At 36.0% G+C, this 18,679-nt stretch overlaps 1 pseudogene; it reads right to left on the bottom strand.

Annotated features, from left to right (window-relative positions):
- Positions 1–12,218: 12,218 nt before the first annotated feature.
- On the bottom strand, positions 12,219–17,392 carry LOC106554954 (NADH dehydrogenase [ubiquinone] 1 beta subcomplex subunit 9 pseudogene; annotated as a pseudogene).
- Positions 17,393–18,679: the final 1,287 nt, after the last annotated feature.

Genomic DNA, 18,679 nt, shown 5'->3' with positions numbered 1-18,679 from the left:
TACACATCCTTTCTGCCAAGAGATCAGAAAAAATGCTCGAATCTTCTGATATTTAAATGATTTATAATGTTGTTTAGATATATAATTTGGATTACATTTGAAAGCTATGCATTCATTAAATACTACAGAATACAAGCAGTTCTTTCTTTTTTGGTTTTAGAAAAGGATAATTCCCCTTTTAGCCAGGCTTTTTGAATTAGATTATGGTGATGTTAACACCAGTTTTTAAGTAGATTTCAAATTTTTTAAAAAAATCTTTTAGCTGCTTTGAATACCTTGGAGATGAAAAGATGGGGTACAAACTTAAATAACAAAAAAACAGTACATTCATTTTGAAAAATAAATGCAAGACTTGATTAATTTCATATCTTTATTTAAAATAGTTTTGGCATGGCCTATGGTTTTATCGATTCAGTTGGAAATGATGTGGATGTTGTATCTGATTCTGAGGTATATATATTCTTAAGTAACATAACATATAGCATATAGTCCAAACTTGCTAGACTATTTAATTGATCTTACTACTTTAAAGGGGGAGAGTTTCATGATAAATTATTTTATTACATTTATGTTGCATTTATATATTATATTTATTACATTTATATTTCACATTATATATTTGTATTGTTATTTTAGTGTTTATTGTCAATTTTGATAGATATTATATTGATATATCAATACTGATTTTAATCATACTAAATAACAATTACTGCTATTATTTATCAGCATTAAATATTTACAGTTTTTAATATTGAGTTAGTTGTATTTTAGAATAATAGGATTATCTTTTAATAGGATAATTGGCAAAATCTAATTCAAATGTGATGGGTTGCATTCCAAAGGAATGTGAGAGGACAGGTTGCCTGCAAAATGCCAGGACCCAGGACCCTGTTGGTGCCATGTCTCTCTCTAGCCAGTCTAACAATGTAAAAGCTGAGCAGAAGTCTTTTTTTTTTCAGGGTGAGCGGAAAAGTATAGTGTTTGAGTGGCACTTTTCATGCCTGGCATTCATCGGGCTGAAACCTCGCTAGCAATCGGCGCTTGACACTTGGTATGTTGCGCAAATGTCCAGCAGACGTGACAGCAGTTCAAACTGTTGCTCTCTTAGGTGCTCAGGCATGAAACTGTGCCGCTCAAACACTATACTTTCCCGCTCACACTGAAAAAAAATTAGAGGGAACATTGCCTACAACATCCTACCTGTCAATGACTACTTCAGCTTTAACAATAACAATACACAAGCACACAATAGATGCAAACTTAAGGTAAACCACTCCAAATTCGATTGCAGAAAATATGACTTGGAATGCATTACCTGAGTGTGGTTTCTTCACAAACCCCCAAAACTTTAACCTTAGATAAGGTGACCAGACGTCCCGATTTCAGCGTGACGGTCACGCTTTATAACAATTTGTCCCGTGTCCCGGGCCGTTTTAAAAAAGTCCTGATTTTCTGGCTTCATGTTGAAAGCCCAGTGGATTTGCTTAAGAAATCCTAACCGGGGCAAGACAAAAGACACCCTGTCTAATCCCTCTCTCTGTCTCAGTACTTTCATTGAGGATATTAAAACGTTAAAGCAACAAAACGGACCCACCCCGCGCCCCTTTTACTCACTTTTATAAGAAAAAATGACCAAGTACCATAGAGCTGCAGGAAACAGAGCTGCCTAGAGTAGTAACAACTGTTCCTTCCTGGATTTCCCGGATGGGAGGGGCACGGAAGTTGGAGGTCGGCTCATGTGGGAAAAAATGGTGGCTCCTATTTTTCTTTGAAAAATATTTCCCTGGGACTATTTCACCATTTTAATTTGCTCAGTTCTTTGTATTAACATCTATATCATTCTGGATTGACTTGGAGTTCCTGCCTACTGGTAAGTGGTTTTTTCTTTTATTTTTTTAATGTATTTTAAAATAATGTAGGTTTTTAAAAATGTGCAGCTGCTGTTTTTTTATTCAAAACAATATGTGTAACACTATGATGTGCCATGGAAAAATCATTGAATTGATATTTACCAAGAAAGCAAATATGAAGCCTTCCTGTGGAGCAATTGTCTCAAATATCTGTAGTAGCAAGAATGATTGTTGTTCCCAAAGTAAGGTTAAAAAAAAAAACCCTGAAAGAACAAAAGGTTTTTTTTAGGGTATTTTCCTGATCAAAACTATAATTGTTTCTGCATGACACCCTTAATCACAAATAGCCAACTACACTTCATTCTAAATAGTTTTATTTCCTTTATTGTATGTGATTACTCAAGTCCAAAAACTGAGTTAATTGGATAAACTCAGCTCCACAATTTACTAAATATACAGTTACAGGATTTTCATGTATAGTATGCTGTCTCTTAGGGTTTATTGAACATAGGAGAATAATATGAGAGGGATTTGATGTAAAATAAGCTCTTTTAATGAATTCAAAATCAACGCAGCAGACAAGACATGGGAGTAAACATAATACACACTTTAACAATATTTTTTTTTCTTTTAGCCATCAAATACTGCAGCAAGTGTGTCAGTAATAATAGCAAGACAGGCATAGGATTTTCCAGCCAGGTTAATTTTACTTTTTTATGGTTTTGATGTTGTATTTAATTTTATCTGTATTAGAAACTTATGAAGGCTGTGCAACATTTTGAGGTGATATAGAGTATGTAAAGGCATGAATACAGTAGAACCTCTGGTCAAAACCATAATTTGTTCCATAACTTTGGTCGCAATACTGATTTGGTCATGAATCAAACCTAATTTTGGAAATTTGGCACTTACAAAAAAAATGGTGCAGAAGGGGAAATCGGGGGGGGGGGATATTTTGGTCAGAAGCGTTCGTGACCAGAGGTTCTACTGTATAACATTTTCACTTAAGACTTAAGATTCACTTAAGATATAACATCTTCACTTAAGATTCACTTAAGTGACCAAAGTTACAATGGCATTGAAAAAAGTGACTGATGACCATTTTTCACACTTAGCGACCATTTTCACACTTAGCGACCGTTGCAGCATCCTCATGGTCACGCGATCAAAATTTTGATGTTTGGCAACAGATTCGTATTTATGATGGTTTCAGTGTCCTGGGGTCATATAATCACCTTTTGACAAAGTCAAATGGGGAAACCAGATTCACTTGTGTTACTAACTTATCAGCTGCAGTTATTCACTTAAGAACTGTGGCAAGAAAGGTGGTATAGTGACCAAAGTTACAATGGCATTGAAAAATGTTGCTGATGACCATTTTTCACACTTAGCGACCATTTTTCACACTTAGCGACCATTTTCACACTTAGCGACCGTTGCAGCATCCTCATGGTCACATGATCAAAATTTTGATGTTTGGCAACAGTTAAAATTTATATTTGTAAATTGTAGTTATGTTGAAATAAAAAAATTACAATACTATTTTTGCGTTGTATGAAAATTTTTGTTGCTCCGTATAAAATTTTTAATCAAGCCCCCCCTCCCCATCCCCGGTCAAAAGTGTCCCTCTTTACCAATCTGAAAATCTGGTCACCTTAACCTTAGACTGTCTACTGTTGATCTCACCCCATTCCTAAGAGGTCTGTAGGGGCGTGCATAAGCCACCAATGTGCCTACCATTCCTGTCCTAATGTTCCCTTTTATTTGTATCCATTTCATGTATTCAAAATCATGTTTATACTTATATATATTATCTAATACATGCTTGATGAAATAAATAAATAAACAAAAAGTTCTCATTTCATACTGCAAAATCATCAACATCTCAGGTAGGCAAGATCAGGTAGATTAGAAGTTCTGCAGAAACTAGTGGGCTGGCTTGTTACAATTGGCAAACTGCAGACTCATCATGTTCCTTTTTTCCTTCTGTGCCTCTTCCCTTTTGTTTGTAGAGACTAAGGGAGATGACATTGATAGAAATATGTAAGAGCTATTATCTAAACAAAGAGAGATGAAATATTCTTTAAGATTGGGGAAACAATAATAGTTGGAAGGCAAATGCCTCCCTGAGTCACTAGGATAAAAGAAAAGGAAAAATAGTACAATCAGACTTGTAATATTTTATTATTATAGCCAATCTCAATAAAGTGTAGTTTTAGACTTCCATTGGAACTGATTTTCTGGTCTGATCTGCCTGTTGGGTCTGATACCGTTTAAAGCTGATTATTATTATTATACAATTGTATCACAGCGGCCAGTTGTTTCGCCGGATTTGGCATTGGTTACTAGTCGGGCCTCACCCAGGGGCCTAGGACGTCATAACGTATTTTCGTAATATTCGTGCAGATCCAAGCAGTGCGGCTTTTTGCATTTGACTGATGGTGATTTTGTCAATTTTTAACTGTTTTAAATGTAATTCCAGTGCTTTTGGAATAGCATCCAGTGTGCCAATTACCACTGGAATTAGTCCTTTGCATTTTCCCACAATTCTTTCCAGAATTCAACTGTGGCCTGCTTTTCTGTTTTTTCACTTTTGGTGTCACCATTCACATTAAAACTTTGATAAAAACGCCGTTGGTCTGATCGAAATTGCTGATTTTGTTTATATTGGATGATTCATGCCTCATATCTTTCAATTTTTCTAGCTGTTGCTGTTATCTGCTGTTTTACAATCACTACAGCTTCATTGATGTTTCTTGTATCCAATCTATATCTTCTGATTAGCCAATCTATGATTTTTTGTTTTTAAGCTGTTGCTCATTCCTTAAGTTACTAGCATCTGCTCTTAATTTTTTGACTTTTTGTTCTAATTGGATTTTCCACTTTGGCTTTGATGCTTTTTCTGTTGTGTGACTAGGTACTTTGATTTTAATGCCTAGTTCATTAGTGACTATTACAGCTGCACTGTACATTAACTGGTTCGTTTCCAAGATGGATCCCAATTCAATTGTTGAAAACACTGCATTAAACATTGTTTTTTTGGTTTTGCAATTTGCCTGAATTTCCTCAAGTTCAACTTCACTAAACACTTTATTCCGTATAATAAATCACCTTTGATCTGCTAGTCGTTGTTCACCAACATTTGAATCTGAATATTGTTGTTCCCATAATTCATACATTCGCTTTAAATAACCTCTTTTTTCTGGCTATGCGTGTAGATCCAAGCAGTGCGGCTTTTTGCATTTGACTGATGGTGATTTTGTTAATTTTTAACTGTTTTAACTGTAATTCCAGTGCTTTTGGAATAGCACCCAGTGTGCCAATTACCACTGGAATTACCACTGCTGATTTGTGCCATAGTCGTTGAATTTTGATTTTTAAGTCCTGGTATTTTGCAATTTTTTCACGTTCTTTCTCGGCGACCCTGCTATCACCTGATATTGCGATGTCTATGATTGTGACCTTATTTTTCTCAACCAGAGTGATGTCTGGTGTATTATGCGCCAGTATTTTGTCCGTTTGTATACGGAAATCCCATAAGATCTTGACTGTCTGATTTTCGGTGACTTTTTCAGTCTGATGTTCCCACCAGTTTGTTGCTGTTTTAATATTATAATTTTTGCACAAATTCCAATGGATCATTTGTGCTACTGAATTGTGCCGCAATTTATAATCAGTCTGTGTGATTTTTTTACAGCAGCTGAGGATGTGATCAACAGCTTCATCAGCTTCTTTGCAAAGTCTGCATTTGGCATCATTAGAGGATTTTTCAATTTTGGCCTTAATGGCATTTGTGCGGATAGCTTGTTCTTGCGCAGCCAGGATTAGTGACTCTGTTTCTTTCTTTAATGTACCTGTTGTTAACCATAACCAAGTTTGTTCACTGTCCACTTTATCTTTTATTTTTTCCAGAAATTGGCCATGCGGTGCTTTGTTCTGCCAACTCTCCATTCTTGATTTTATCACATCTTTTCTGTATTCTTGTTTCATCTCTTTGGCCTTCAGTAGATTTTTGTTCTTTACTTCGATTAATAGATGTTCTTGACTTTCTTTTAAATAATCAGCCAGTCCATGTTTTTCTTCTTCAACTGTTTGCTTCACTTGTAATAATCCTCTGCCACCTGATTTTCGGGGCAGGTACAGTCTATCAGTATTACCACGTGGATGTAAACTGTAGTGCATTGTCATTAGTTTCCTGGTTTTTCGGTCCAAAAGGTCCAAATCAGCTTGTGTCCAGTTAACTATACCAGCTGTGTATCTTATAACTGGTATTGCCCAGGTATTTATGGCCTTGATTGTATTTCCACCATTCAATTTAGATTTCAAAATTTTCCTAACTCTGTTGGTGTACTCTCACCTGACAATAGTTTTTACTTCTCCATGCTTGATGTTATCCAACTGCAGAATGCCTAAGTATTTGTAGGCTTCATTTTCATTGCATTTAATTAATTGGCCATTGGGCATTTCAATTCCCTCAGATGCAGTGATTTCCCCCCTTTTTATGGATACAGAGGCACATTTTTCCATGCCAAACTACAATGAAATATCGGTGCTGAATACTCGGACTGTGTTTGTCAATGATTGGATTTCTATTTCTGACTTTCCATAGAGTTTCAAATCATCCATATATAGTAAATGCGAAATTTTTTCAGCTTCTTTGGCTGTTTGGTAGCCTAATTTCATTTTTTTAAAAATTACTGATAGTGGGATCATTGCGATGATGAAGAGAAGAGGTGAAAGTGAATAACCCTGGAAAATTCCTCGCTTGATATTAACCATTCCGTAGATCTCATTCCCTACTGCCAACTCAGTTCTCCATTGTTTCATTGCCTTTTCAGTAAAGGATGTAATATTTTTGGTAATGCCAGTTTTTTCTAAGCATTTTATGATCCAACTATGTGGCAGTGAGTCAAATGCCTTTTTGTAATCAATCCAGACCATATTCAAGTTCGTTTTTCTGTTCTTACAATTTTCTAATATCATTTTATCAATTAGGAGCTGATCTTTTATGCCCCTGCTCCTTCTTTTGTTGCCTTTTTGCTCTACTGGCAAGATGTTGTTTGTTTCCAAATAATCCATCATGTTATCTGCAATAATGCCTGTGAGTAATTTGAAGGTTGTTGGCAAGCATGTTATTGGTCTGTAGTTTTCAGGTGTTGTTCCTTTAGTTGCATCTTTCTGAATCAAGTATTTTTTCCAGTTGTCAACCATTCATCAATTTGGCCCTTTTGTAAAATTTCATTCAGTTGCCTGGCCAATATTGCATGTAAACTGGTCAGATATTTGAGCCAGAAACCATGTAATTGGTCCTTTCCAGGTGATGTCCAATTCTTTACCTTTTTTACTTGATTTTTGACCATCTCAGTTGTTATTTCTAATACTTGCATTTGTTTGTTGCCAATGCTTTTCTCAAAGTCATGTATCCACTTTGCTTCCTTATTGTAGTCCTTTGCATTTTCCCACAATTCTTTCCAGAATTCAACTGTGGCCTGCTTTTCTGGTTTTTCACTTTTGGTGTCACCATTCACATTAAGACTTTGATAAAAATGTTGTTCATCTGATCGAAATTGCTGATTTTGTTTATATTGGATGATTCGTGCCTCATATCTTTCAATTTTTCTAGCTGTTGCTGTTATCTGCTGTTTTACAATCTCTACAGCTTCATTGATGTTTCTTGTATCCAATCTATATCTTCTGATTAGCCGATCTATGATTTTGTTGTTTTTAAGCCGTTGCTCATGCATGTTCTTTAAGTTACTAGCATCTGCCCTTAATTTTTTGATTTTTTGTTCTAGACGGATTTTCCACTTTGGCTTTGATGCTTTTTCTGTTGTGTGACTAGGTACTTTGATTTTAATGCCTAGTTCATTAGTGACTATTACAGCTGCACTGTACATTAACTGGTTCGTTTCCAAGATGGATCCCAATTCAATTGTTGAAAACACTGCATTAACCATTTTCATGATAGGGGCCAAAATTTTCTTAGGCACAGTTTTTAGTGATGGTAAACGTTGCCTTTCCTCATTAAGCAGAAAATGCTCCATGATCTTATCCTTCAATTCTTTTTGTTTTTGAGTTAGTTCGTCAGTTGGTTCAGTGATACCTGGTTCTAGTGGTGGTGGTGTTATTTCCTCCCCGAGAGCTTCTTCTGGGAGTTCTACTATAATGTCTTTAGTTGTGTCTTGAATATCAGTTATTTCCGCTTGTGATATTGTTTTTTGGGTTTTGCAATTTGCCTGAATTTCCTCATGTTCAACTTCACTAAACACTTTATTCCATATAATAAATCGCCTTTGATCTGCTAGTCGTTGTTCACTAACATTTGAATCTGGATATTGTTCTTTCCATAATTCATACATTCGCTTTAAATAGCCTCTTTTTTCTGGCTCTGAGTTGTAGTAACAGGCCATTATGGCACGGTTTTCATCTGCACTATATTTTTGTCGTTTTGTTGGCTGGTCCACTTGTAGCCCACTTGTCGATGGATGTCCAGGGACCCCAACATCCGCCGCGGCCCTTGTTAACTCGCGCGACGACTGATGCGGTATGGAATTCTTATTCGTTTTTTTCACCATATTGTATGGGTTGCCGGGGTTTTTTTTACGGGACCAGATGCCAACCTGACCCCAACCCTCCTCCTTTCTCATCCGGGCTTGGGACCGGCAACGGCGGAGTTGTTGTTGTTGTTGTTGTTGTTGTTGTTGTTGTTAATATTGTTGATGTTGTTGTTGTTGTACAATTGTATCACAGCGGCCAGTTGTTTCGCCGGATTTGGCATTGGTTACTAGTCGGGCCCCACCCAGGGGCCTAGGACGTCGTAACGTATTTTCGTAATATGCGTGCAGATCCAAGCAGTGCGGCTTTTTGCATTTGACTGATGGTGATTTTGTCAATTTTTAACTGTTTTAAATGTAATTCCAGTGCTTTTGGAATAGCACCCAGTGTGCCAATTACCACTGGAATTACCACTGCTGGTTTGTGCCATAGTCGTTGAATTTCGATTTTTAAGTCCTGGTATCTTGCGATTTTTTCATGTTCCTTCTCGGCGACCCTGCTATCACCTGGTATTGCGATGTCTATGATTGTGACCTTATTTTTCTCAACCAGTGTGATGTCTGGTGTTTGTATACGGAAATCCCACAAGATCTTGACCATCTGATTTTCGGTGACTTTTTCAGGCTGATGTTCCCACCAGTTTGTTGCTGTTTTAATATTATAATTTTTGCACAAATTCCAATGGATCATTTGTGCTACTGAATTGTGCCGCAATTTATAATCAGTCTGCGCGATTTTTTTACAGCAGCTGAGTATGTGATCACATCTGATTTTCGTGGCAGGTACAGTCTATCAGTATCACCACGTGGATGTAAACTGTAGTGCATCTGCACTATATTTTTGTCGTTTTGTTGGCTGGTCCACTTGTAGCCCACTTGTCGACGGATGTCCAGGGACCCCAACATCCGCCGCGGCGCTTGTTAACCCGCGCGACGACCGATGCGGTATGGAATTCTTATTCGTTTTTTTCACCATATTGTATGGGTTGGCGGGGTTTTTTTTATGGGACCAGATGCCAACCTGATCCCAACCTTCCTCCTTTCTCATCCGGGCTTGGGACCGGCAACGGCGGAGTTGTTGTTGTTGTTGTTGTTGTTGTTGTTGTTATTATTATTATTATTATTATTATTATTACTATTATTATTTTATTACATAATCATTACAACACAATGATTAATATTCATCCCTCTTGATCATACCCCTCTCTTCCATATATGGAGCAACCATTTATCTTTTTTTCAAAATGTCATCTTCTATATATGTCTCTAGTTAGGTACTAAGTTTCTTCTTTAGTTTGCACTATGTTATCTAAAACAAAACATGAAGTAGACATTGACATAGTATCTATACATAATTCCAATCATCAAGCAATTAATTCCTTATGTTTCCTATGATTCTTCCAACTCTCTTTACACTTTAGATCCTAACCCCACCCCCATCATGGAAAGTCTATATTATTTCCATTGATTAAAACATTCTAACTCTGTAGTTTTCAACCTTTGTCATCTCACAACACCCATCTTACAATTGGGACTTCTGGATCTTAAAGCCAGATGTCCCATGACGTCCGACACATGTTGTATTCTGTTGTCTGGGTTAATAGACAGCAGGTCTTCTATTTTCTTTCCCAGTCTTGGCACCTTTAACATGTGTGGTCTTCAGCTCCAGAATTCCCCATCCAGCATCTTAAAAGTTGCCAACACTATACTATATAATGCCCTTCCAAAGTATCTTTTGAATATTATATTTTTCAGTTCATAGTTTTGTTTATAATAATTATTTGCTTTACCTCAAATCAGTATGTAGGCAGAAGAATACACTATCAGAGAAGAAATATCTATATTATTATTTCTCCCACTTCTTGAAGGTGTGTGCTGATGTTTTTCTTCATAACAGCTATTAAAGATAAAGACAAAATTGCTACTTTATGAGTCAGAGCATACTTTTCATACAATGACATGACAAGCAATTATCTTCAGTTACATCACTTCTATTATCATTAATATGATAGGAAAAGGAAAGAGAACCTTTTAAAATGATTAGTTAGATTAGATTCCATTCTCATTTTGAACAGCATCATATTTTAAAGTAATTTGTGAAAAAAATAAAATAAAACGTCTGGCTATATAATAAATGGCTTACCTGAAATAAATGACTTGCATTGAAGTTTTCTGAGTCTTCTGGAGAGAGAAGATTCTATAATTAATTATTTACTTGGAGGCAGATAATCAAACCTTCCAATCTAATAAGCTGTTAGCTTGGCTTTTTCTCCCTGAATTGAGAATAAGATATTTCTTTGAGCTGTGTTGCATGGTTGAGGGACTTCAAGAACATCATACACTTTTAAAAAATGAATAGGGAATAGTCAACAAGTAGTGTTATTGGTTGAACATCATTGATCTCACAATAAAATATTTCACAGCTACCCCTGCATGCGATACTGGGAGGGGTGCTGACTCCCATCACTGACCAGTTCCAGGTACAGCATCAGGTGGGCAGTTTGACTGGGGGGGTGCACCTGTCAAACCGTAACACAGGTGTCCTAAGGCGAGCTCAGGGAGGACAGAAACTTCCCACGGAGCAGAAGGGTGAAAGCTTGCTTGATCTTGATTTTCAGCACAAATACAGACCGTGAAAGCAGGACCTCACGATCCTTCTGACTTTTTGGGTTTAAGCAGTGGGGGTCAGAAAAGTTACCATGGGGATAATTGGCTTGTGGTGGCCAAGCGTTCATAGCAATGTCGCTCTGGCGAACCCTGACACAAACCTTGAGAGTCATAGAACTCTGGTGAAGGAACTCCTAAGCTATAAAGTTTGAGGTCTAATATTGAAGGTCAGATAGTGGTAAAGCTTCACATAATGCTGCAATCTGCAGAAATGTTCTTTCTGATGAAACATTAGCAAATACTTTTCAAACAACTGAATCATGCTAAAACCTAGATATGATAATGAGAAACTGGAAAACAGAAGAAGTTAGTAGGAACAATTGACTGGGATCAAAATCAATGATACCTGGTTTGAACAAAATTTGCTAAAAAACAAGAAAGAATCTTACTTAACTAACCACATTTAGCCTAAAATCCGAATGTATAGGCATTCCCTTCTTTCACTGAAAAAATATGTGTTTGTGAGTTTCAGGACTGATTGGATAAAATATAGACTACAAGAGCCTTCTTATGTACCCTCTCAATTGTTTTCCTTTAGTAGCAAAACAAGGATACAAAAATATCAATTTTCATAAAAGGTGTACTTTTGTAGTTAACAAGACAAATGGAATTCCGCTGGTGCATATAAACTTTCAGCTCTTCAAGGTAACCAATGTCAGGAAGCAGCCTAGTGATTGCAACTTTATTGTTGCAAGGTACAGTAACAGACTCTTGAAAGCCCGCCAGAGTTTCCCTGTGTCCTTCTTACACCTGAAAGAATCAAGGCGGAGTTATTTTGAATTTCTTTCTGACGCCTTCTTCTTTCCCAGGACCAACTTATCTTTAATTTTCCATTACTTGCTTCTGCACGCCTTCTTAAAGGTTATCTCTTTCTTCCTCTAAAGAAAGAAGATCTATAGTCCTCCCACTTCTCTTTCCTCAGGTTGTATCTTCAAAGACGTTTTGCACTACCATTCTGAAATTAAGTAACCCTGGGCAATAATAACCCTTCTAGTTAAAGGACATTATCCCTGTCCTAAAATGCAATTACCATTAAGTTTTCAAAGAATTATTCAAAGATTGTACTTAAAATTTAGCTGCCTGTTTCTCATAACTAACAATATCTTCTTGAATTTCCCTTGGAATTTGCATCTGTTCATCAGCTTCCTCACAACTGATCTCCTGTCAGCTTCTTAGTCCATTTCACCTGCCCTTTCCTAACAGGAACCATGCTACAGTACAGACCTTCTAAAAGGTTTCTAGAATCTTCTGTAAAGTCTTTTTGAGAATTTTGTTACAAAAATGTAAGAGTCATTCATTGCCTTAATCCCTTTTTTAATGATAGTATATAAGATCGCTCCACATTTTCCCATGGCCTTGAAAGTAGTCTACAGTATATGATAAAAAAGATGATTATTATCTGACAATGTATAAAGAAAATTATGTATACAGTATAAGTGAATAAGTAAATCTATAAATAAAGCATAAACTTCTTTATAAGCATATAAAGAAATTTAACTGAGAAATTAAAAAAAAGAATCTTTCTTGAACTCAAATAATCTGTTCAGAAGTATGATTCAGTTCCTAAAGTAACTCAGAAGGACCAAAAGGGACACTAATGAGAATCAAATGTCTATGAAATGTGTTGACTTCTGGAGAGGAAGACAGAGTTACGTATTGAGAAATTTATGGATGCTGTGGACAGAAGCAAGAATAATAGCAGAAGATATCAAGATCACGTGAAGTGTTAATACCACTTTATAATGCCTTGGTAAGGCCACACTTGGAATACTGCATTCAGTTTTGGTCGCCACGATGTAGAAAAGAAGTGGAGACTTTAGAAAGAGTGCAGAGAAGAGCAACAAAGATGATTAGGGGACTGGAAACTAAAACATATGAACGGTTGCAGGAACTGGGTATGTCTAGTTTAATGAAAAGAAGGACTAGGGGAGACATGGTAGCAGTGTTCCAATATCTCAAGGGTTGCCACAAAGAAGAGGGAGTCAAACTATTTTCCAAAGCACCTGAGGGTAGAACAAGAAGCAATGGGTGGAAACTAATCAAGGAGAGAAGCAACTTAGAACTGAGGAGAATTTCTCCCCCATCTCCTTTAGTCATTTCCGTATCATGTTTGTAACTGTCTTGCCTACTAATGTGTATGGTTGTACTATTCATGCAATACTCTGCCTTGCCATGTCTCTTCATTGGTCTTTCATGTAGGTCAATTTGTTCAATCCAGTAATTGTCAATAAAGATTCTCAATCATCCAGATCATGGTTGTCTTGGACTTTCTTGGGGATTTTTTATATTGCTTCTTATCTAAGAAGTTTCTTCAGCCCTAACTGACAACTGCAAAAGCTTCTTGGATGAGAAGCAAAATGTTTTCAAAAAGAAAAAAACAACAAGAAGACAGTCTAGTTGTTTTTTTTAAAAAAAGCACCTTTATAATCGGTAAACTTTCATGGTACACTAGCTTCAATGCATTTTCTTCACTGTCCATCAGTGAAGGGCATTCTTCCAATGCCCCTTTTTCTTGGTGTACAGGTAGTCCTTGACTTATGACCACATCTGAGCCCAAAATTTCTGTTGCTAAGCAAGACAGATTTTAAATGAGTTTTGCCCCCATTTTATGCCCTCTCTTGCCACAATTGTTAGGTGAATCACTACAGTTGTTAAGTGAATCTTGTTTTCCCATTGACTTTGCTTGTCAGAAGGTCACAAAAGGGGAGTACAAGGTCTGGAAACAACCATCATCAATATGAATCAGTTGCCAACCACCTGAACTTTGACATATGACCATTGGGATGCTGCAAAGGTTGTATGTGTGAAAAATAGTCATAAATCACTTTTTTCAGTGCTTTTATAATCTTGAATGGTCACTAAATGAACTGTTGCAAGTCAAGGACTTTCTATATTTACAACATTTCATGCCTACCTATGCTCTTTGGTAAGTTGAGTTTCTCACTGCTGCATGGATGAAGAACACAATTCATTCTAAACCATTTTTTCAATCCAAGGCTTTTAGTTCTGCTTGAGCCCATTCCATTATTCTAATTGTGTATTTAATGACTGGAAATGTACAGATGTTAATTGCCTTGATGGTATTCAACCAACTTTTATTTTATTGGTCCTATAGAACTATGGCTCTGGTTGTTCAGCCAAGACCCGAAGTGGACATATGTGTAGCCATTTTTAATTGTAGTCATTTCTTATGCATATTTTTTTCAATATGCTGTATGGGGATTAACGGTGCTTCAAGCTCACCACATCTGGTAGCAAGAAGGGAGGTAGGAGAGATAAAGGGATTGTTATGGCTAGGTGGCATTCTTTCCCGTGAGAAAAGTGGAAGTGCCTGCAGTTGGCGTAAGGTGTAGTTTGGAGACACCAGACTGATGGACTATGAACTAATTAGAAAACGTGACTCTGGGAAGGATATTTCTAACTTTTAATATACAGTATACATTGGGTGTAATTCCAGAGGCTGGCCAGATTTAGAATTACACTGAGACCTTGCCAATTTGATATATTCCTAATAAAAAGACTTCGTTTGAATATGACTGCTTTGGTCTATTCTTATTTGGGACATGTTACTTGTTAGCTTGACACCTGAGTCCTAGCCCATTTTTCACCAGATGTCCAAAACTTCAACACCTAGAGTGTACCTTGTTGTCCTGAGTGATGACCAATCTGGTAAGAATTTCTGAAAATTACTTCTCATTATATTGATTATTATTACTGTGAACTTCTCTGTCAACATCTGACATATCTATTGATATCTGAGCCAGGCCAAATATTAGTGCTTTCAGATCAAGGGAAGGTTTTCTAGTATTGGATTTGGTATAGAATTACTCAGCCAAGAAAGTAAGAGTAAGAAATATTAATAATTATAGAAATAGAGCAGAATGAAGAAGTCCTTGAAGCTGAACGCTTGTTCATCTATTTCCAGTCCAGTCTGCTGCATTACCAGTTCTATTGTTTCTTGCCATCTAAGTCCAATTTGAGAATAGATTAATATATATTATAAAATTACTGCTAATATACTCAAGAAAGTTAAGTACTTTCTTCAGTAACTTATAACTCCTCCAGCTATATATATTAGATATGACTGGAATACAATATTGCACTAGTGAATTTATCAACATTTCATTGTGCAACTAAATTGAAGAATTATAATATGCACATCAGAGCGCTTTTAAAAAGTTTAACTTCTGGAAAACCTATATATAGTATCATTCCCAGAACATTAATTTTTCTGGATGTTGCTGAGAAAGGGAAAGTTCTGGAGCATTAGGACTTCCACATCCATTGTTAATAACAGTGTAATTTGTTTAATAAAAACCATTCTAAATCTAATGTGTTGTATGGTGGCACTTTTGCATAATATCATTATGAAAGAAACTTCTTTTCAAATTTAATGAGTGGAATTTGGTAATCCAAGAATAGATTGGTAATGAGTGATACCATAATTGTATGCATAAAATTAGAATTGGGAACCATTGTTCTTTATCTGAATTTTTTTTTAGTATGTTCAATTTTTCTGGACATTTTGTAGTCATGTTACATTATATTATTAAATATTCATTATTTTCCATTGTGTATTTCTGTACAGTATGTAAAAAATTTTTGGGGGGAGGGTCTCATTTGTTTAGAAAAAATGAAGCCTTGGATGTGCTTGGTTAGAAGCAGGAAAACATTTTGAATGTGGGATAATAGTTAGTGTCCTATTATAATACTAGGACTTCAGTGCTAAAATATTCTTGTTGTTATTTACAGTACACTTGTTAGATACATATATAATCTGTGGATTACCAAGCAACTAAAATAAACATTTTCAGTTTATTTCACTTAGTCATTTAAAAATTGATGTGGATTTTAGTATTATTTTAACTATAGTTAAAATAAGAGAATTAACATTCTCAGTTAATCTCTCAATCTAGCAATATAACATAGAATTTACATTTCTATATTTATTTTGGTGTTCTTTCAAACCCAAAAATCTCACCTCCTGTGAGAAAGTAGGTAACAGTAATGAAACAACATGGAATAGCTAAGTACACTGTGGTAGAAGCTACAGTAAGCTTTTTCTTTTTAATTCTTTTTTCTTCTTTAAATTCTTCTTGAAAAAGAATCTGTTATTATGGCACATTATTGTATTGGAGTAATGTTATATAATACTAAGTTAAAGGTTCTCCGCGCACATTTGTGCTAGTTGTTCCCAACTTTAGGGGGCGGTGTTTATCTCCATTTCAAAGCCAAAGAGCCAGCACTGTCTGAAGACATCTCGGTGGTCATATGGCTGGCATGACTTAATGCCAAAGGCGCATGGAACTCTGTTACCTTCCCACTAAAGGTGGTTCCTATTTTTCTACTTGCATTTTTCATGCTTTCAAACTGCTAGGTTGGCAGAACCTGGGACAAGTAATGGGAGTTCACTCCATTACGTGGTGCTAGGGATTTGAACCACCAAATTGCTGACCTTTCTGATCGACAAGCTCAGCATCTTAGCCATTGAGCCACCACGTCCCTTATATAATACTAATGTAATAATAAAATAAATAACCCCTTAACACATACCTTGGAGAATGAAAGTTTCAATTTTTTAAATTGCCCTTTTATATTTAATAAATATTGCAAAGGATAGACAATGAAAATTCAATGATGTAATATGTGAACCAAGCTAGACCATTGACTGTTAGCTTAGATAAAATGAAATATTACTTTTTTTTAGGCTAATATTAGAATTTTATTGTGTTTTCTAGTACAGTAATACAGGAAACTCACAGAACTATTTCGTGGGATTAGATAGACCTTTAAGAAAGGAGCATTTTGCAATGGGTATCTGTGAGGCTTAGTTATGTACTGCCAGCAGAAAGGAGGCAGGTGTCCCTTTTACAAGTGGGAGGTAAGTCTTCAGTAGTAGGACCACCGGGTGGAGTTTCTTCCTGAAGCTGCTGGACCTCCTTGTCACAACTTTCCAAGCACCGCTTCTTCCATTGTTCTCTCTTAGTAAAGTAATCTGGGTACATTGCTTTCTCAGATGGATGCCATATTTCTAGGATCCATTCAGGTGACTTATAGCACTTGTATCTCTCATAGCCTGTGCCACCTGGAAAGTCGGGAAAGATGTACAGCTGAGGATGTTGCCTTTCCCAAAATTCTTCGGCGGCCATCAAGAACTTGGTTGCTTTAACCATGTCTTTTTCATCCTTGTGCTCATCAAATCTTGCTCTCATCAGACAGGTGTAGTATCTATACCTATCCCGGTAGACACACCAGGATTCAAGGTGCCGCATGGCTTGCTTGTAGCAGCACCTTCTGCTGATACGACAGGTAGCCCACCATTGAAATATGACTTTTCAAAGGAGGAAAAAAAGGGAAGAGATTGCTGAAGTGATGGGCATCAGGAGAAGTTACCTGAACTTCAGGTACAAAAGTTTATGGGGGTCCATCTGACTATTTAAGGGAGATAAGAGTTTTGAATGATTTTAGTAAACCTCTTAATTATTTGAGTATATATCCACCTGTGTTTTGAGATAGTTGTACAACACTGAGCAGTAATATCTGATTGTAATTGATTGCATTAGACTATGTACTGGATTTTCTGTAAAAATATGTCTATTATCCATCAAATTTATTTATATGCCAAGAACCCAGTCCTAAAGTTAAACTTGATAATACAAGTGCCCTGGAGAGAATATTTTTTTCTGAGTCTTGTATGTGAAATAGCTTGGTTGTCTTATAATACTTATATTTTGACCCTGCTAGATAGGTACACATGCCCCTTCATTTCAGGTAGCAAAATATTTAAGGACAATCATGAACTAACATTAAAATCAAGGTTTCCCTTAATATGAACAAAATAATAAAAATAATTATCACTCACAAAAATTGTCTATTTATTTATTTATTGAACAATACTGGCAGATTCAAAGACTCTATTATTACCAATTTATTATTGCCATCAGTAATAATAAAACATCAGCATAATGAAACAATCCCCAGCATAAATTTTACAATCACAATAAATTTCTAAAATTAAAGAAATTATTATTTAACAATTTTAATAGTTTTAACATCATTTTATTTAAACAAATATTTTTTTTCAAATTGCTTTTTTGACTGGACTCTTTCATCTGAACATTGCCTTGGTAGCAGTTTTTTTGTCTTTCAAGGCCATTCACTCTCTCCTCTACAAATGCCTACCTTCTTGAAGAAAAATTCTCAATAAACCTTAAAAAATGTCAAGTCTTCCATCAGGCACATGGGATATGACTTCCTAACCAGCCACCACTCTTGTAGAGTTTAAATATGGCAGCAATGTGTACATGAACAAAATAACGACTCCACTATGTACTAATGTCAATGTACACCATCTTCAGATGAATGTCTCATCTGCTTCAAGGGAAATACAAGATGTGATATGTTATTATTAATAACTATTATTAATATTATTAATATTTTAATATATAATAATAGATTATTATATCTATTATATGTGTTGGTCCAAAATCATGGGCAACAAGCCCATGTTTGCCATAGATGCTGTGAGATTCCAAGCCCAAATGAATTAGTCACCTAAGTCATGGAGAATGAAATCCTTCAGCATTGTTGCCTGGAAGACTTCAAAAC

The sequence above is a fragment of the Thamnophis sirtalis genome, unplaced genomic scaffold (genome assembly GCF_051295495.1).
Source record: "Thamnophis sirtalis isolate CommonGarterSnake01/CBP01778 unplaced genomic scaffold, rThaSir2_p1.2 scaffold_2, whole genome shotgun sequence".
In the NCBI taxonomy this organism is placed as follows: Eukaryota; Metazoa; Chordata; class Lepidosauria; order Squamata; family Natricidae; genus Thamnophis; species Thamnophis sirtalis.
This window is presented reverse-complemented; position numbering and strand designations above follow the sequence as displayed.